The sequence below is a fragment of the Acromyrmex echinatior genome, chromosome 7 (assembly GCF_024713525.1).
Source record: "Acromyrmex echinatior isolate Ae372 chromosome 7, ASM2471352v2, whole genome shotgun sequence".
In the NCBI taxonomy this organism is placed as follows: Eukaryota; Metazoa; Arthropoda; class Insecta; order Hymenoptera; family Formicidae; genus Acromyrmex; species Acromyrmex echinatior.
In genome coordinates this window covers 12652666-12672249 of record NC_141858.1, presented here as the reverse complement: position 1 = coordinate 12672249, position 19584 = coordinate 12652666, and the positions used below count along the sequence as shown (strand labels likewise).

The 19584-nt window shown below is 31.6% G+C and overlaps 1 protein-coding gene and 1 pseudogene across 18 annotated transcripts in view; both read right to left on the bottom strand.

Annotated features, from left to right (window-relative positions):
• The window catches only part of LOC147909219 (uncharacterized), a 28854-nt pseudogene extending 28715 nt beyond the window's left edge, over positions 1 to 139 (bottom strand). The window contains exon 1 of the transcript XR_015545676.1: positions 75 to 139. The product of XR_015545676.1 is annotated as an uncharacterized LOC147909219 (transcript). The remainder of the gene's footprint in view (positions 1 to 74) is intronic.
• The window catches only part of LOC105152304 (uncharacterized), a 327635-nt gene that overhangs the window by 183769 nt on the left and 124282 nt on the right, over positions 1 to 19584 (bottom strand). The gene's annotated exons all lie outside the window — the stretch shown is intronic.

Here is a 19584-nt window from a genome sequence, read left to right as displayed (position 1 = left end):
ATATCACTCCTTTCCTGCTACTCGCTCCGTACCATGTGGACTTGTGCAACATTCTCCTCCTTTCCTCCCTTTACCTCTTTCTCCGTCTATACTCCGTCGGATTACGTATCAGCTCTCGCTCTCCGTTCTTGGATCCCATCTGAGAACTACCTACGTCCCCTTGCACCCGTTTTTCTCATTCGCTCTCTCTCTCTCTCTCTCTCTCTCTCTCTCTCTCTCTCTCTCTCTCTCTCTTTTCTCGCTTACGTTATCAAGTTTTGTCTCCGTGCCTTCGTGTCCCAACTGCCTCTTTCCGGTTTGTCGAAATTTATTCTCACCCTTTTGCATTCCTCTCTTGCTTTATCCCATCACGGTCTACTTCTGCACTCGAGCTTCTTTCTGTCAGCGCGTCTATCGTTTCGTCTCGCCATCTCGCTGTCTTCTTGCTATTTTATCATTCATAATTTTGCATTTCAACGTGTTGATTATCTCACATAAAAGGGAAAAAATAATTTTCTCATCTAGATTAAATATTATTTTAATTAATTATAATATCATATTTCTTTCATTATTTAATTATTATGATAAAATTCCGTTTATTTGTAGAGAAACTCTGATGCAAATCTCATTATATATATATATAGAGCTTTCGTTCCATTCCATATTTTTATTTCGAAAGATAATCAAGAATTGAAACTATATCAACTAGAGCGGAATTGCTTTCGAAATTGTTGAAACTATTCGGAAATCTTTTTCGAGTTAAACAAATTCAGTAAACATGTTAATATTCAAGTGAACAACAACGACAGCATTAAAAGTTCACAAAATTTCGTGGCCATAACTAACTATTCATGGAACTGCAAACATGTAATTAACATGCAAATCTTGGAAAAAGATATTCATACTATTGTATGCTAATCGTAAAAGGAGACAATAATTCGAAGTATCGTTGTATTAAAGGGCGATCAAACGTTTAACTGGTGCATTTTCAAATCAGTGCATCTGCAGACTTTCAAATGTAAATTAAAGTTTTCATTTAATATCGCGCGCGCGCGCGCGTAGTAATTGGAATGTTTGTGTTAAATTTAATACAATTTACATGTCGTAAAAAATCCATTCCAATTTTTAAATTAATTTAGCACAAGATGAATATACTAGAAAGTAACACAAACATTATGCAAAAAAATAATACAAAATATGTAAAATGACATGATTTGTAGCAAGCTGTAAAAGCAAGCTGTAAAAGCATATTTTTCAGTAAAATTAAAATGACATTAAATCAACAATTATTTTATTTATTTATTCTTACTCATAAATTGTGTTATTGGGCACGAAGAAATGTTGAATATTCATTTAATATAAAATATTCAAATAGCATAATCACATTATGTTTAATTAACACTCGAATATGTTATTCAATACAAAATTTTCGCAAGGTCTTGAATGAACCAGTTTTAAATACAATTTTTTTTAATGTATAAAATAGATTGTATCACAATTATTCTATATACCAATAGATTTATAAAAAATGTAACATTTAAAAAAGATATTACAGTATCATTGAATAAAAATGTTTTAATTAAATAAAATTCCAAATTTTAAAGAGAACTTCATGTTGCTTGCTGATTCTAATAAATAAATTAAAAATGAACTACAAAGTTTCCTTGCAAACAAAACTTCATTTCATTATCGATGAAGGATGAAGATTCGCCTAAGTTTTCTCAGCTGCAATGTCTCGATGGAATGCGTTGGTAACACGCGCAGTAGGCTCCTTTTTACGTGTACATCGCTTAATTTAAACAAAACCTCCCGTCAATCAACTCTGCCATTGACGTTGACAGGAAAAACATCGCGTTTCAGACCACCCAAACGAGATGACATGTCACGAGATTTCACAATAAACTTCCGCATCCTGCAACGTGGAGATTTTACTGTTTCATCTCACCTTCGTAAATTCTTCGTCAACAATTTTTTTACTGTTCATCAATCAATTCCGCTCAGTAATTGTTTTAAATCGCATTACAAAAATTTTTCCATCGATTAGTTCAGCGAACAATTTATTTGAATTTCATTTGCATGCTCGCATTATAACGCGCGTTTTCCGCAGCGCCGAGTGAATGATCGGATAGCGCAGAGTACGCGAGTGTCCAACAATGAATTCATATTTCACTACACGATTTTCGCGTTACGATCATCGTAGAGGCGGCATTCTCGCAGTATTGCGGCGGGTCGGGAATTGCGCGATTCCCATTGCTCTTTCAGTATTGCATTGTGTCGCGCAAACCGGCTTGCCAAAATCCTCACTTCCCGAACACGGATTAATCCCGTTTCTCACACAGGACCGTCTTCCTTCCTGTCTCATGGACCAAGCTCCACTATCTGCACTTTACCCTCCTTATGCATTCAGCACTTCGAGTGGCGCGTAGTCGAGTCTAAGCATATCTCTCTGCACGTCGCTATACGTCTGCTTCTGTCTCTATCCATGATCCATCCATGATCTATCCGTGTCCCATCTTCGTTTCGGTTCGCAACTCTCGTGAGTGAAACTCAAAGCCTAGCGGAAGTGACCGCGACTGTTCGCTTCCTTATCGGAAGACCGACGTGGATTGATCGACCACCAACAGATCGAGAGCTTGAGTCGACTTGTTTGTTGTCAAGTTGATGTAAAGAAAATTACTAAAAGTTCGTGCGACATATGTCTGATTTTTCTGGGCGAGCAGCGACGACTTTCGATGATACTTTCATCGAATTAACGCTTAGTTTTTCATGTTTTCTTAAAAAAGTTTTTACGTCAAAAAGTGAAGGCATTATTGAATTTTACGAGAATTACCTTTTCGCGTCTGCTGAATATAAAAATTTCCTGAATCAAGACAGAAATAACTTACAATAAAATTGATATCGGAAACATATAATTACATAGAAATTAAAAACTCTTTATTTATTTATTTATTTAACTTTTTCCAATCACAGTAATTACCACTTACCAAATTATTTGCTTCAAAAAGAATTTCTTTTAAGGAGATAGATTCCTATCATATCAATTTTAGCGAGAACCCGTCGAAACAAATAACTCACTTAATTCTCGGTGAGCTCTCGGCTTTGCTCTCATTCCAATTCGTGAAGAACGTAAAAATGCCACGCGTTCAATAATGCACGAAAACGATTCTGTTCCTTGCTTGAAAGCGTAACAATCGAAATGATGATTACCGCATTGCCTTCGTACACACACACAACAGAAAAGGAAATGGGAATAAACGAGTAGTAGGTAGTGCAACGTTTACTGTATAATCATCATCATATGGGATAAACGCGCGATAAGACAATGCCGCCAACAATAGCGGCGTCTCTCCTCCGATCCTCCTCCTCAGTCGAATTACTCGTAGTTTATGCTCCAAAGTAAAATACGCAGGTGTACACGGGAGGTATACGCGAGAGAGGGAAATAAAGAGGGGCTATCAGGGAGAAAGAGGACTCCAGTATGTGGTGTTATCCGCTGATGCATCATCCGCGGACTATCTGTTCCCTGTTCCGGCGCACTCGACGCGTATAACGCATGGAAGTACGTGCATCAACGCAACGTTATGGGAGGGAGGCACAACGAGGGAGGAAGCCCTTAAAATCTCTCCGTGCGACACGAACGACTAGGATTTCAAGATATCCTGACGCCGACAACCAGCGATCGGCATCGGTTCCCGCGCGCTTCTCCGATGTCATTGTACCCTTGCGTCGTCATTCGCGTTCTACTCCGATCAGCGGAGCGGATTTAATACCTTTTAGATTTCTTTAACAGAGGGACTTTGAGCAGAAACATGAATAAACGTATCAAATAACGAATAACGCGTAATGATAGGAATAATATAATATAAAAGGAACTTCTACATGATATGGATACGGGATTGATGTAACGATCAATGTTATTACGCAGTATGAGATTTCAAATTATATTATATCATTAGTATTATATAGTAGATATTATATAGTAGATATTTTTCTATGATATAATATTATTGATGTAATATTAATAATGTAATATTATTGATATAACATTTCAGCAAAATCGTTCCTTCCGCGTATATATAAAATTTGTATAGTTATTAACACCTTTATAATTTTTTACTACTATTACACTGAAAAAAATTTAGTTGTCTTTATTTCTTTCGTTGGAGAATGTATGTATTTAAGTAAAAACTTGAATGCATATATTGTTCTTCATATTATTCATTAAAATAAATAAAGAGAAACTAAATCAATTTAGTCAAATGAACAATTTTTTTCACAGTGTATAATATGTTTTTCTCTGAATGTATCTGGCATATTTGACACTCATTGTTAACATTAAAATTACCAATGATTAATTTCCACTATTTAAATATGTATCAAATTTATCAACTAAAGATTATATAGTGGATAATTTTGTAAAAATAAAGAAAATAAATTTTAAAATTAAAGTGATAGGAAAAGCATATTTATATATTTGTACATTCCTACAAAAACTTTCCTATTTTTTGGCATGTCAAAAGAGTTTACTACAGATTGCAAATTGTGAATAAGGAATACTATGAGAAAAATATAAGTCTGTTACGTTGTAGATTAGCTCATCATGAAAAATCATGAAAATTTCAAAAGCTGGACTGTTATAAATTTGAGCAATTAAAAAAAATATTTTATTTTAACTGCTTCGGTAGTTCTAGTAAACATTGTTAACACAATGAGTGTTAATGGTGAGTAAATAACGAACAGAAGAGCAGAGCAAGTATGTAGAAAATCTAAATCGCCGCGTATTTCTTCAAGCCAATTAGTAGCCGTTTCATTTTTCAGGTCCCGAAAAAAAATTACAGCCACATAAAAAAATATGTTAAGTTCTAAGATATAATATAATCCGCCTAATTGTAGAATTTACATGCTCTTAATGAGAGGAAACTCATAACTCAACGCGTATGTTTTCATTTATCTTATCCTCCACTTCATGCTTTTATGCAATTAGCTTGCTTCTGTAAAAACACATTTTTCAAAAAATTTGAAAACATAAAACGTCGAGAAAACATAAACGATTAAAAACACGAATCAAGTTTTGCGCGCTTTCTGCATCTTCGCCGTCGTTCATATCTCCTTTTAATTTTCCTTTCATCTTTCACTCGTTAAATTCATTTTCCCCAGGAAGATTCCTTTGGCACAGTCAACGAACTTCGCTCGCTGCAGCTTTTAATTGCGGCCTCGCACCTAACCGGTATTATGCCACTTCCATGAACAAGCTTTTTGCGAGAGCGCATAATCAACCACTCTCTCCTTTGTCGATTTCCTTCGGTGATTCATTTCGGGGGAGTCATTCTTGGAGAATCTGACAGAGGTCAAAGGACGAGAAAGAGCCGGCTGTTCGTAAACCAGAGCTACGCTGGCAACGATTCAAGTTTGGCCTCGATATCTCGGCAACTGCCCTGAGCGCCTACGATTACAAGATTGACGTTCCTCTCTAGCAGGATTCGTGTCCAAGCCGGATGACTGAAAGCGAGTCAATCACGTCCGCAGGATTGCGAGAATACCGAAGGAATTTGTCGAATTTCTTTTTATTTCATTATAAGAATTAAAACATACGCTAAGTAAACCAATCGTTATCCTTATTCTTTAAATAAATATTTCGCGATAAATATTAACGCAATATATTTCTTCATAAGAAAAAATATACACAAATTACGAGTAATATTTTTTTTTATTTATCATTCTTGGTTTTATTTGGAAAATTGTTTGATAGATGTTAATTAATAAATGATAATATATTTATATGTTATCATATTTCGACAATATTCTTTAAATAAATATTTCATGATTGGTGCCACATAAATTTTTTAATAATAAAAATAGGTTACCGTTCACAAGTAATATTTTCTTGATATATCACTTTTGATTTTATTTGGAAAATCGTTTAATGTATATATAATTGACGTTAATTAATGCACGATAATACCGTTCAGATTCCGACATTATTCTTTAAGTAAATATTTCACAACTGATGTAACATGATATTTCTTAATTTAAAAAAATAGGTATCCATATTTTTTTATTTATCATTCCTTGCTTTATTCCGAAATTCGTTTGATGTATATATATATATATATATATATATATATATATATATATATATATTAACGTTAATTAATGCACAATAATACCTCATATTTCGACAATATTTTTTTAAGAATGTATTTTTAACAACAAAATTTTAAAAAATTACATATTTTTTTTATATTATATTTAAAAGTAATACACTGAGAGAAAAGGTATAACCATTTATTTCGTTGATATATGACTAACAAAAAGTTTTTGTTAGTCCCATATCAACAAAATAAATAGCTATGTGTCTCCAATCTCTCTCTCAGTTTACAAAAGTTTGGCGACGATTTAAAACTTGGAAAAAATTATATCAATAAAAGTAACCATATCTCTTTAAAAAGTAATTAAGATAAAAGAACATTTTCTTTTAAACTATTAAAATTGCATTGTTAAATATAAATAATAATCTTATTATTTTGTATGTTACATAATATTCATTTTTATACGAAAAATATAAATTTCCAATTTCAATCACTTTTTACAGAGATTATACACCTGATACATTCTAAAATAAATATTTCACAATTGATGCAATATAATATTTCTTAGTAAGAAAAAAGTGAATTATCGTCTACAAATAATATTTTTCTTAATTTGTGACATTTTTTACTGAAATAAGAAATATTATGTTGTATCAATTGTAAAATATTTATTTAAAGAATATTATTAAATATATGAGTAGTATTACTGTACATTAACTAAGCCAATATTCATTCCTTATTTGGAAAATTGTTTAATAAATATTAGCATTAATTAGTGCGCGATATCTCTCATATTTCGGCAACTTTTGCATATGGACTCTACGTCAGCAACACCTGGCAAGTCCGCATTGGGGAAAATTCGGTCTAAACAACAGGCTGAAATTAATACGACTGAACTTGGTCGTCTATCGCCAACTCTCTATACATCACTACCACTCGAGTTTCATATTCGTCGTCAGAAATTCCGAGAACCACTGAGAGCGACGTGGCTTCATATCCGACGATCCGACTGTACTATGGAAGTATTGTGGAATCGAAACGCGACGAGATTAAACTGCGAAACACGCCTCTCGTTTGGCATTAATATCGTTCATGAGGCGCATTAATACCGTTTCAGAAACGTCATGTTCTTATCCCCGTGATTTTCGATTCCCATCAGTCATTAATCTTCCATCTTACGAGACCACGACAGTACAGGCGCCATCCAGAGCTCACAATGTGCCAGAATACCCACTCAAAATGACAAGAGAAAGAAAGAGTATCATTTATGTCCCCGAATGAAAAACGCGAGTGGCAAAGAGTCGCGCGAGGATGAGAAATGTCGCGATTTTTCATCGCGAATTATTCAACAATCGGCGCGAATCAAACTGTTTTCGTATATACTATAGATGATCGCGGTACAGTTTAAATGTCACACAATGCATCTCGACACAAGCGATTTACATACGACTAATCCGTTCGGAGGGAAGGGCAACATTCAATTTACGTTCGAATGTGGTCAGATAATCCCCGTGAGTTTCGTGACCTGAATATCTTGAAATATTAATAGTTCTCCATGGCTATTACATATATTTGATCATAAATACGTGAAACAGTTCATTTATTACAATAACGACATAAAAATATACTCTGTCTTTTTTCTTTATCTTAGCCGTTGTTTTTTTAAAAATTTTTTAGTTGCTTACAAAAATAGAACAGCAATATAAAGAAAAATCTTGTTGTATTAATTAAAATTTTGATAAATTCCAGGGTTGAAAGGATTGAAAGGATTACAAATTAAATATTTATAATTAAATCTATCAAATACATTCTGATCAAAATAAATTGAATTATAATAACCAGAAATCTGATTATTATAATTCAATTCATATGATCAGAATTCGTCCTTTTTGTTGGAACAACCAAAATATTTTTCTCAACGTACTTATGATTAAAATATACTTTTTTAAAATAATATATACTTTTTTATTCTTTTACAACCATATCACGTCAAAATTGCGTTTCAATATTAATAAAATATCTACAATTAAAAGTATTCAAATTAACTTTGTGCAAAATTTTGTTTTTATCTTAGATGTATTGCTGTTGTAATAAATAAGCAATTATTATGTTGAGGAAAAAGTTAAAAATGCCTTTTCTTGAGCTATATGAAACGATGTTACAATAAGACAATCAAAATTTGTCGTGTATCTCCGTAAACATCTTCTTTACATTTTCCAAGATGAGAAAAATTATTCATCATTTTTCTAAACGACTCTTTCCTGTTTCGCACGAAACCAAGCTAAATCTCATTTTACGTGTCATTACGTTTTACATCACGTTTACATCTCATGGTCGTAACCGCTGCGCAGACCGCAAACGGGAATGCGCTCTTTCGAACGTATAAACTTTTCACGCGTGAACGCACGAAATCACTCGTGTGAGAACGAAATGTCTGACTGACAGGTGATCGTGGTCGCGGGCGATCTCCGTTTCTCACAAAATCGGCTTCAAAAACCGCCCTTGGCGAAGGTATTACGTTCGTGCGAGATACCGTGCAGCCACGTCGACAGTGGCCGCAGGCCACTTGGATGGGGGGGGGGAGAGAGAGAGAGAGAAATACGTTCTATATCCTATATACATCAATACTCGAATTATAATAATTTTAAGATGTCGGCGAATACAGAATAACTATATAACTCTCTAAATCTGTATAGTCACTGATTACTTGGCACTGGATAATCAGTGAAGTTCAATTAAAAAAGAAAGTTTGAACATTATGTATATAAAATACTATATTATATTTATATTTGTATGTTAACTTCAATCTTCTAATACCATATTCATTGAATTTATGCATTAAAATAAGTTTAGTTAGATCACATAATAAAGGTTAGCTAAGTTAGAAATCTCACATTTCATTTACTAATTACCAGTGACACATTTGGCACTAATATCAGTGATTATCCACTGATTTAGATTTAGAGAGTATCAATGCAATCCCATAAAAGCAGTCCTTGGCTTACATAAACTTGACCGAGCAATTAGAACTGTGAATCTATCTAAGGAAATTCCGCAAGTTTACTATTTCCTCCAAACCGCTTTATACATATAAAATCGTCATGTTTTTTTAATAGAGATCAATCAAAATTAAAGAATCAAGAATAAAGAATAAAAATTTTATGTAAAATATATAGTATTCCTTTATAAATTTCTTTATTCTCTCTTTTTCTTTCTTTTTAACTCTCTTAACTGTCGTTAATTATGTATTTGCAATTGTGATGAAAACAGCAAGATACGTTCTTATTATATATTATTTTTTTACGTATTATTGTCTTTATGTATTCTTGTTTTTAATTTGTTATATATCGAAGAGTTTTATATTATTTATATTTTTTTTTATTAATATTATTTTTTCTATTTATTGGAAGATTACTGGTCAATCATAATAACTATCATTAATCTGCCAAAAACAAGCATATAGAAAGGTGCATATAGAAATAAAGATATAAAAATATCTATAATAGAAATATATAAAAATAATAGAAGACATACAAAAATAATAGATAATTTAATTATATGTAACTGGGTTGTTGCACTTTGTGATAAACTTCATCTCATTCTGTAACTCTCTTACTCTCTTATGTTTTTACTTCTTTACTTTTTTGTTTATTCATTAGATAAATTACCATTTAGTTTATCCAAAGATAGAACAATCGGTCCTAAGACATATAAATAAATTACTTAAGAAATTGTGAAACGTAACTTTAAAGTTAATCAAGGACCACTATTGTAGAGATCTTCGCAGAGAATAATGGTATTTAAAAGTTATAATACTGGTTGCTGATCATGTTGCCGTAAATTATTTCCGTTCTGCTAATTGCAGACCGTACAGTCGATGCACGTATACCTACTGAAATTACTGAACAGTTTGCGAACAGTTACAAAATTACAACCGCGTTCCCGGCTCGGTAAACACGAAACAGAAGCATGAGAAGACCAACTGATCATAACAAACTTTAGAAATCTGCTACAATGCTCCTAACTCGCGCTTAGTGTTTGTCAAGGACTGAACACGTTTTTGAGTTAATGCTTTCCGAATTAACGCCAAACGCTATTCACTTAAATATTTGAACATGAGAGGTCCAGAAACCTTTGAATGGTAAAGGTATAATTTTCTCAGTTCTCGCGTACAGAAAAATTTCAAAATGTTGAGACAAAAATTCCGCATATAATATATATTTTATAATAATTAATTAATATTTCTTTGCCGTGTAGAATAAAAATTATAACTCCTAGCAATGTAAAATTAAAATATTTTAAAATTGCTTATTTGCACATATTGCATTGAAGTATGTTCATATCAGATATCAAGAAAAGGATTATAAAAAAATATATAAAATTACGTTAATAATAATGTAAAAATTACACAATGTAGAATCATATAATTCATAGTGAAAAAAACATATAAAACTTCGTATTTTTATGAAAATTAATACTTCTATCTCAAATTATATGAATATGTCTTTATATTAGAAAATTACAATAACGTATTTTATAGTGTTTACGTAAATGCACAAATTTTTTGTTATATTACATTTATATAATATAATATAATGGTAATATCACACATTTCATATTTGCATTTTTACATTCGTATATATATATATATATATATATATATATATATATATATATATATATCAATAATATAGCTTAAGAAAAATTATATTAGGTGTTGGAATTAATTCGTAGCGTTTTTTAATGAAAGAATGTTATTTATTTCACATGAGCATTAAAAAATACATTAATGAAAGTACTTCCCATCACTTGTAAAACGCTACGAATTAATTCCAACACCTAATACTTAATTCACTATTATGAACATAATTATGACATAAATATTAAATTCAACTTTAATAATCATAAATTTATTTTTTTAAATTATTTAAGTATGCAAGAAAATTGAACTAAGAAATAATTTTAGAAAGTGGACTTAAAAGCGTGTGCAATTTTCTCAAAGCCTTAAGATATTTTTAAAATGCATAGCTATATAGATTATACCAAGAAAGGGTTAATGTCGTTCGTGACGATAAAACTAAGACCATTGTAGGAAACATATGTCTTCTCCTTCTGGTGGCCTACGTGAAACGTTTGCTAAAAAGGATCCGGAAAAAGTTGCGAGACTTGAGAAGCATATTAAATCTAGAATAAAAAAATATATATATCTTGTCTCCTGACAAGAGCGGGTAAAGTCTATTTCCATTGGAATTAACTATAATAATGTTGTTAACTATAATGTCTTATTTGCAAGATAATCGAAAGTAAACCAATAAAGTGACACTTTAGCTCTTCTTGCAAGTTCTTAAGTATTAAAATATGAAGGACTGGCTACAATAGTGCAGTAAGGACAACAGCAAATGTAAGCTAACCCATATTTTGTAAAAGCGAAGAAAATAAACTTTAAAGTTAAAATGATAGGAAAAATACATTCTCTGTTTTTACAAAATATGAATTAGTCTACACAGAAAGAACGAGTTGAAATGTTTAAAAATTTAGCTATAATAGATACAAATCTAAAAATAATTTTGTTGGACCACCAAAATAATTTTACGTAGAAACTTAAGTATGCTGAGCAATATTGCAAAAAGTTTTAACCTTCAAGCAATCAACATTCTACATAATTATTTTAATAATTCAACAAAATTATTTTCGGATCTGTCTAGCTATATTTTTAGCTATATAGATAAATGTTAATTTCGGCAAAATCATTCTTTTCGTGCACTGATAGTAAGTCTTTCAATTATTCTGAGATATATTATAATAATCATGTTATATCTAAAGGAGGATATTAAAAAGAGACCGATTTTTGCCCATAAAGGTATAAGAAAAAGGAATAGTGGTTTTTGTAGATTTGGTTTCCTGAATATACGATAATATTAATAAAAAGTTGGGGATCGATAAGGAACACCTTGAAAATTGAGCATAAACATGATATATTTGAACAAATTTCAATATTCTTACTTATTTTTTAAGGTGTTTCCCAAATGTCACGAACTTTTTAATAATTTTATCATAATCAGAAAGTCAAAATCTATAAAAAACGCTATTCCTTTTATTTACACCTTTATGGGCAAAAATCGGCCTTTTTTTAACATCCTCCATTAAGAATGAAATTTCAGTAATTTCGTTTTTATTTCCTAGTTTCTTTTTTCTTTTTTTTTAAAACTTCGCCTCTTACCATAATTCGGAATATGAAATTTTAATGAACACCGAGTTCTCGTTTAGTATAACCCACTAACGATTACGTCATGTTCATAAGCGGTTGTAAAAAAATAATGAAAAAAACCCAGAAAAAGGTAAATATTACACTGAGCATAAAAATTTATTTTCCTCAACGCTCGTTCGTGAAAATTCTGTCAGAATTTATATAGTCGCACAATATTGTATGACGTAGAGATCTATAAAAAACTCATATGGACACATTTTTTTCTTGTAAAAAAAGTTAACAAATCGTTTCTTTCGTTGTGACGTAAAATCGTATACTTTGTACGTATATTAAATTGAGTCTATTAATATATCATGCAATATCGCTGAGATGCATTTTTCGGAGAAATCTGCTGTTTTCCGCTGGTTTACGTGATACGCTTGCGAAATAAAATCTCGAAAGCGGAGAATAAATGCCTCCGAATAAAATCCCAAATAATACCTGATGCTCGTATCCTCGTTAGTAATACCAGTATTACTGCAAGAGCGAATAACGATGATTCTATCGTATATACAATATTGATAATTATTGGTAGAAGCTTAATGCAAATTAACTACTGTTTTAGTTTAATTGTAAGCGTAATTCCTTTCCAATATATAAAAATCTCAGATATAAATTTAATTCCAGACGGTTTATCCTCCTGAAAGTTCAATCGATATTGTCTTGTAAGAAATAAGATATTTATTAGTAACATTTAACACTAGAAATACCGACATTTCTTATTCACTAAAAGGACTAAGCAAATAAATTAGAAAAATTAAGAAAGTAGTGAAAACTCAAATATTTGATAAGATAAAAGATAATTATTTATAAGCTAAAAAATTTCAAAATATTATTCTTTACATAAGAAATATAATATTAATCTAAAAAATAAAAGCGATCAATAATGACCGCTCGATACTTCTATAAATGTTAAACTGGCACAATTGCTTTATAGTATCTAATATACACATAAAATCTCAAGCATAAATTCCACGCGACTTAATCCTTCTAAGAGTTTATAATCGATAATATCTTACAAGAAATAAGATATTTATTAATGTAACAAATCTACTTCATTATTGCCATCGTTATCAAGAAAATTAATATAAATCATTTTACTTTCAATTTGTGGATCGCCGCCTTTTGCATTACGAATTGTATCCTCGAAATCTAACTTGCCATTTAAAAAATTACCGACTGATATAAAAAGGGATGTCCCGCGGAATTCATCTGCGTGTATCTAAACAGTCCCGCGGTATGAAGTGCATCGCTCGCATTTTAATTTCCAGCTGCTTAACTTCCGCTCACTGTGCATGTCGTTCATGTGTAACAGCAAGCGTACGCGCCATATTAAAAGTTGACACAACGCGTATTTACGACACGATAAAGCCAAAGCATAGGTTTGCAAGAAAAACTCATACGCTCAAGCCGTGCAACACATGCGATACTTGCCAGCGATGGAAGGAGCAGGAGAAGAGAAAGGAAGAAAAGAAGATGGAGAAGAGACACACATTATTTTTCTGCCGTATACATAGAATGTCGTCAGTAGGGATGCAAGTATGGTGCTAGTATACATAACGTGAACTGTCTCTCGTATAACGCGATATATTATTAAAATAATGTACAGTTATACAGCACGATTATGAATAATATGTTTCCTCTCCTTGTATTTTTTTACGTAATATAATAATATTTAAAAAATTTGTAATTATTAATAATAATAGATAATAACAATTTTAAAATGATTTTCGTATTATTTTTTTCTGCAATCATATTAAATACTAGGACATTTTCTTACAGAATATTGTATTATAATCGTTTCCATATTCAAGTACTTTTTGTTATATCAAAACAAAATACAAAAAATTAAGTAAATTTTTAGAATTTATTTTTTAAGTGTGTTAATGAAATAGAAAAAATGGGATAAGAGAGACCGACAATTATAAAATTTGCATCGAGAGAGCAGCATTATCAGACGCAATTCTGTATACACAGTGACAAAACTCGGCGAAGAAGGAATAGTTTGCACGTGAAACAAGTACTCACGGAGCTGGAAAAACACAACACGAAGTGTTTCGTTATTTCTACGTCTCAACATAGATCTTTTTTCTTTAGTAAACTGGAGCAATGAGAAAAATGAGAGAGAGAGAGAGAGAGAGAGAGAGAGAGAGGAGGGGGGGCTAGGAGAGTGACAGGGGTAAAAATGCAGTGACGAGAGTTGCCTTGTCGGAAAAAGTCGTTTCACAACAATTGCGGCATTTAAAGAGATAGTTTGCAGCAAAATAAGTTCTTTTCGTTAGGAATTCGGAAACAAGTTGCATTAATTAAAATGAATCCAACTCAGATGTAAAAACAAATACATCTTATTGTAATAATCGTCTCTAATAATCGTCACACAAGTCGTTGAAAGTACTAATCATTTTTTTAATTGTCACGTTGTTAAAAAATATGACAGTCAATTATATTTTTATAGAGTGGTGTCACATAAACTATTCAAAGAATCTCTCTTTAAAACAGCATCTAATGATTCTGGGACGCTCAACATCTAATCGTATGTTACTATACGCAATATCGCTGGTTCAAGTGACAATCATATCTCGTGGGAAATTCTTGTCAACAACGAGAACTCGTTAGTAAAGAGATTAAAGGGGACAAACTGTATATGTCAAGGGACATATAAGGGAAACAATGTTCAATCGAATACACATCCAGAAAGAAACTTATTTTCAAATCTAAAAAAGGATAAGCATAAATGCATCCCTCAAGTCACGACTAAGGAGAAATGAATTTCTGTGATAAAAAAAATTACTTGCGAAACTTGTAAAAAAGATGGAAAAACAGCGATGTAACACATAAAATAAGTAATTCGTAAATCAATGATGATTTCAATTTTGTTATACAAAAAGATGGAAAGAGTGTACGAGATAAATCGATTGATCTTCCACTGAAGACAGATATAACCATCAGATTAAAACCATGGATTACCACGAAATTTCTGAGAGTCAAGCATACTTAATCCAAGATGAAATGATCGTAAATTAAGAAAAAGTTATGGAGGTAATTCTAAAGTAGGAGTCAGGTTTGGGTGGAAAAACTTTTATTCAAGAATTCATTTCTGCAAATTATCTGTCATCAAAAACTTATCATCTCTCATATTTTCTTTTCATAAATTTCTTAGAAATTAAAATAACTACTATTTTAAGAACGCGATCAAATCTATGACAAGCAAATAAATACATAGAAAAAAACTAATCTTTTATTAACAGCATTATCTAGCCACAGTCTAATTAAAAATAATTTTCATTCAAATCAATATTAATTCGACAATATTTAAATAAAACAAATAATATTTCGTTAAAACAGAGAGGCTTATTTATTTGGCTTATTTATTTCATTAATATTAAGAACAAATTAACAAAATTAATTTTAATTATACTGCTGTCAGCTAATACTGTTAATACATCCTTCCTTTACGTATATAAAAACTCAGATTTGTAGATCGTGCTTTCGGATGTTAAATAGTTGCTGATTAATTTTATTATAAAATCATATTACGCATCTTTTCTTTTATAATTACTATAAAAAACCAGGATAAAATATCGAGTTCTATAGATTCTTTTAGCGATAAACATCATCAACGCCATCGTTTGTCGCGTAATCTTACTTCGAGTTTAAAGCTGCAAAAGTTACGACAGTGTTTCTTGACCGAAACGCATAAGCACTCCACCGCTCGGTGCAACGCGGAAAGAAAACGCGTTGCAGAGAGAGAATGACGGAAGAGCGCAGGTAAGGAGGGAAATTTGCGAGAGCGCCGGCTAAGGGTGTAACCCGGTCGATAAACCGGGGTGGGTGCGGTCTTTCCTCATCCCCCTGGACCGACAACTCCGACCCCGACCCCCGGTCCAGAGTCCCCCTGACCCCCTCACCTCTCTCATCTCCGAGTAGACGACCGAACGTCCCTGCAGCTGCAGTCCTCGCGGCGGAATTGCTCGTTCTCTCGGTAACGTCAACCCTCTTCGACCTCCTCCACAACATCAAACAATCCCTCTTCCTGCCTTCATCCCGGTGGAGCGTATATATGGGCATACGGGTGCTCCCGTATTTCTGATAGGTAAGATGTATAAGCGCTAAAGTTTCCAGAAAATTAAATAACAGGAACACCAACGATATCATCTTATTCTTGACAATAATTTTTGACTGATTTTAAGAGTTCATTTTTCACAAATTTTCATGCCTTTACTATTTGATTTTCCGTAAATTTACAACAGAAGTTTTACATCATTATTCCCTAGTTAAAAAAAAAAAGTACAAAATCAGCTTTTAAAAAAAATCACTTGAAATTGATCACAGAATCGAAACTTTTACCGTATTAAATTCATGTATCCGGATATGTCGATGGGGACACGCAACCGCGGTGGAACACATAAAGGTGCACAATGTGAGTGCATTTCCCATGGGACAGATCGAGGAATACAAACTCTCTTCCGGTTCACGAAGTCCAATGGCGACCAACAATCGAGGATAAGCGAATTCAACGGTGGAGAACTATCTTTCCTACAGTTTCATCTTTTATTGTCAGTAAAAGAGCTGTAACCGTGTAACTAGTTACTTTTACAATGTAACTTTCCTAATCCTGGAACTAACACGATGAAATTGTCTTCGAGCAAAAAAATCTTCCTATAAAATTATAACGACGTTTCGCGCAATTTTATTGCGTTTTGCTGTCAAACAATACTATTTGATTCTAGTTCGACTCGGAATCAATTTGTAATTCGCGGATCATATTTTTCTAATTGCAACATAATATGTCAAAACCGATTATTTTGTATCTATACGTTTCTGATTCTCAAATAAGAATACATATATGGATAAATTCGATTTTGTGCCAACCATTTTTGATTTATCAGTTTCTTTCTTCCGCCCAGGTTGGTCCCGCATATTAGCCTGGACGAGAAAGCGTAATTCACTTCGTGTATTCCGGAAAATAAACAAGTAAGTTAAATATTAAAGTTAAATATTAAAGCATGACAGAGAATTTGCGAGTAAATTCAGAGAAACGCGATCTCAGCAGGAAAATTGCAATAAAACTTTACTTCGATTTGACGTTATCAATTCACTATAATTTCGTGTCTCGTAGAATTTCGTATAGCTGTCGTAAGGATTTACTCAAAGAAAAGTTCATCTGAAGCAAACTCACAACTTAATTTATCGATTTTCGCCATGTTTCCATTATCCGTTTAAATTGAAGAAATTGAGCCAACACTATACGAAATTACTCAATAATTAATGTAACAAAAGAGATTACTTACAGTGTTTTTCATTGTCCCATACAATTAGTTTGAGATAATCAAATTCGCAATGCACACAATTAAAAGTACATCAGAGAATAATCTTTCAACCACAAAGGCGATTAATTTTTTAATAGTATAAACTGCAGAAGGAAGAAAATTATTTTAAATTTTTTTATATTAAATTTGTAGGTTGTGAAGGTAATCAAGATTGTCAGTACAACTAATTCATAAATTAAAAAATTTTTGAGCTTATTTGCTGCTAATGGAGCGGTTACTTAATCATTTTTTTAACCTTGTTCATATTTTATTTTATAAAAGAAAATATTAAATTTAATAAAAAATTAATAATTTTTAATTTTAAAATATTAATGTCTGGTAAAAAATATTAAATAATTATAAACATAATTACAATGACAAATTGTAAAATGTATAATTTATAACAGTTATAAATAAAAAAGCGATATCACTTTGCGCTGAGATAAAATAAAAAACATATGCTGTAAAGCTTTTGCGGAAAAATCTTGGAAACGATGATTTTCAGACATGAGAAATTTATGTATTTAAAAGATGGACATATTGACTTATAATATAACGAGATTAAAATATATTTCCTGAAAACATTTAACACTTTTGTTTATCGCAAATATTATATATCTATTAATTTAAATAACTAGGGAAATAAAGATTAAAAGTCGAAATGAAAGAATTAAGACCTACACCATTAACTCCATCGCGAGTTCAAAGAATTCCAGCGAGATTATAATGAGCAAATTACAAAGTTAAATATTAATTTTCTTTTTCCAATGAAGAACTCGTGTGATAGTTCGATGGAAAAATAATATGCCACAGTTGCGGCAAGTGAGAAAATAATTGGAAACGAAGATTTAATTACTACAAGCAAGAAATTAGCCTAGATAGCATTTCTGAATGAATAACATTCTAGAATTCGTGAGCATTGTAAAATAGATAGACATTACTTACTAAACGACACTTTGCGGGAAACATTTGAATAAAATTATTTGTTCGGAAACGCCCGCGGAAAATTTAACCGGCGTTTGATAGCGATTGCTACTTCCACGCCGAAAGTTTTAATTAATTGTAAGGTTTGAAAAGGACGCAATCCGTGAAAGTTAATGAATTTCTGTGAGGTATCTTCCGCCGTATGTCTGCGTAGGTGAACTTTCGAAATGAAACAGACGAAATTGAGAAAATGTGGAATACTGATTACTAAATCCAAGAGGAAATTAATTTCAAAGTATCACGACTTTCGTGAGCTACTCTTTTGAAGAAATATAGTTCGAGACAATGAGAACAGCTATTAGAAAGTTAATTGATTCTCCAAGAGATGCCACACTATATTTTGTTACGTATCTATTACATTGAGAATATTGTGAAAAATATTGCAAAGGAATAAACATATTATTGTTATGCGCATACATAAATTTCTTACATGAGATCTGGCGTTTCCAAGACTTTTTTACAAAAGCTTTACAGCATGCTTTCTATTTTTATCTGGTATCAGAATAAAATGTCACTATTTATTTATGATATTGACAAAATTATATTATATGATTCTGTATAAATTATATAGTAAAACATTTATCGCTATAATTATGTTTATAACAATATTCAATATTTTACAAATCTTTGAAAATAAATTTTTTTTCAATTAAAATTTTTTTGGAACGCCGAACATCAAGCAATATAACAGTACAAACATGTATCTTCATGAATAAAAAAAGTTACAGTACAGCAAAGTAAAAGAAATCTTGGATATACATATTTTATAAAATTTCTTTTATAAAAACGTAAATATTAAAATATACGCAAACAGATCTATATCGAAAACTATAATATCAATTTACGCGCAAATCTTCGAGTAAATATTTGTCATTGAAATTTTGATGATAGATATCAGCCGCTTTTCAATATTAATTGCTATTCAATATCAAAACCGAGATAATTGAGTACTTAGTGAAGCATCAAGTTTCATTTA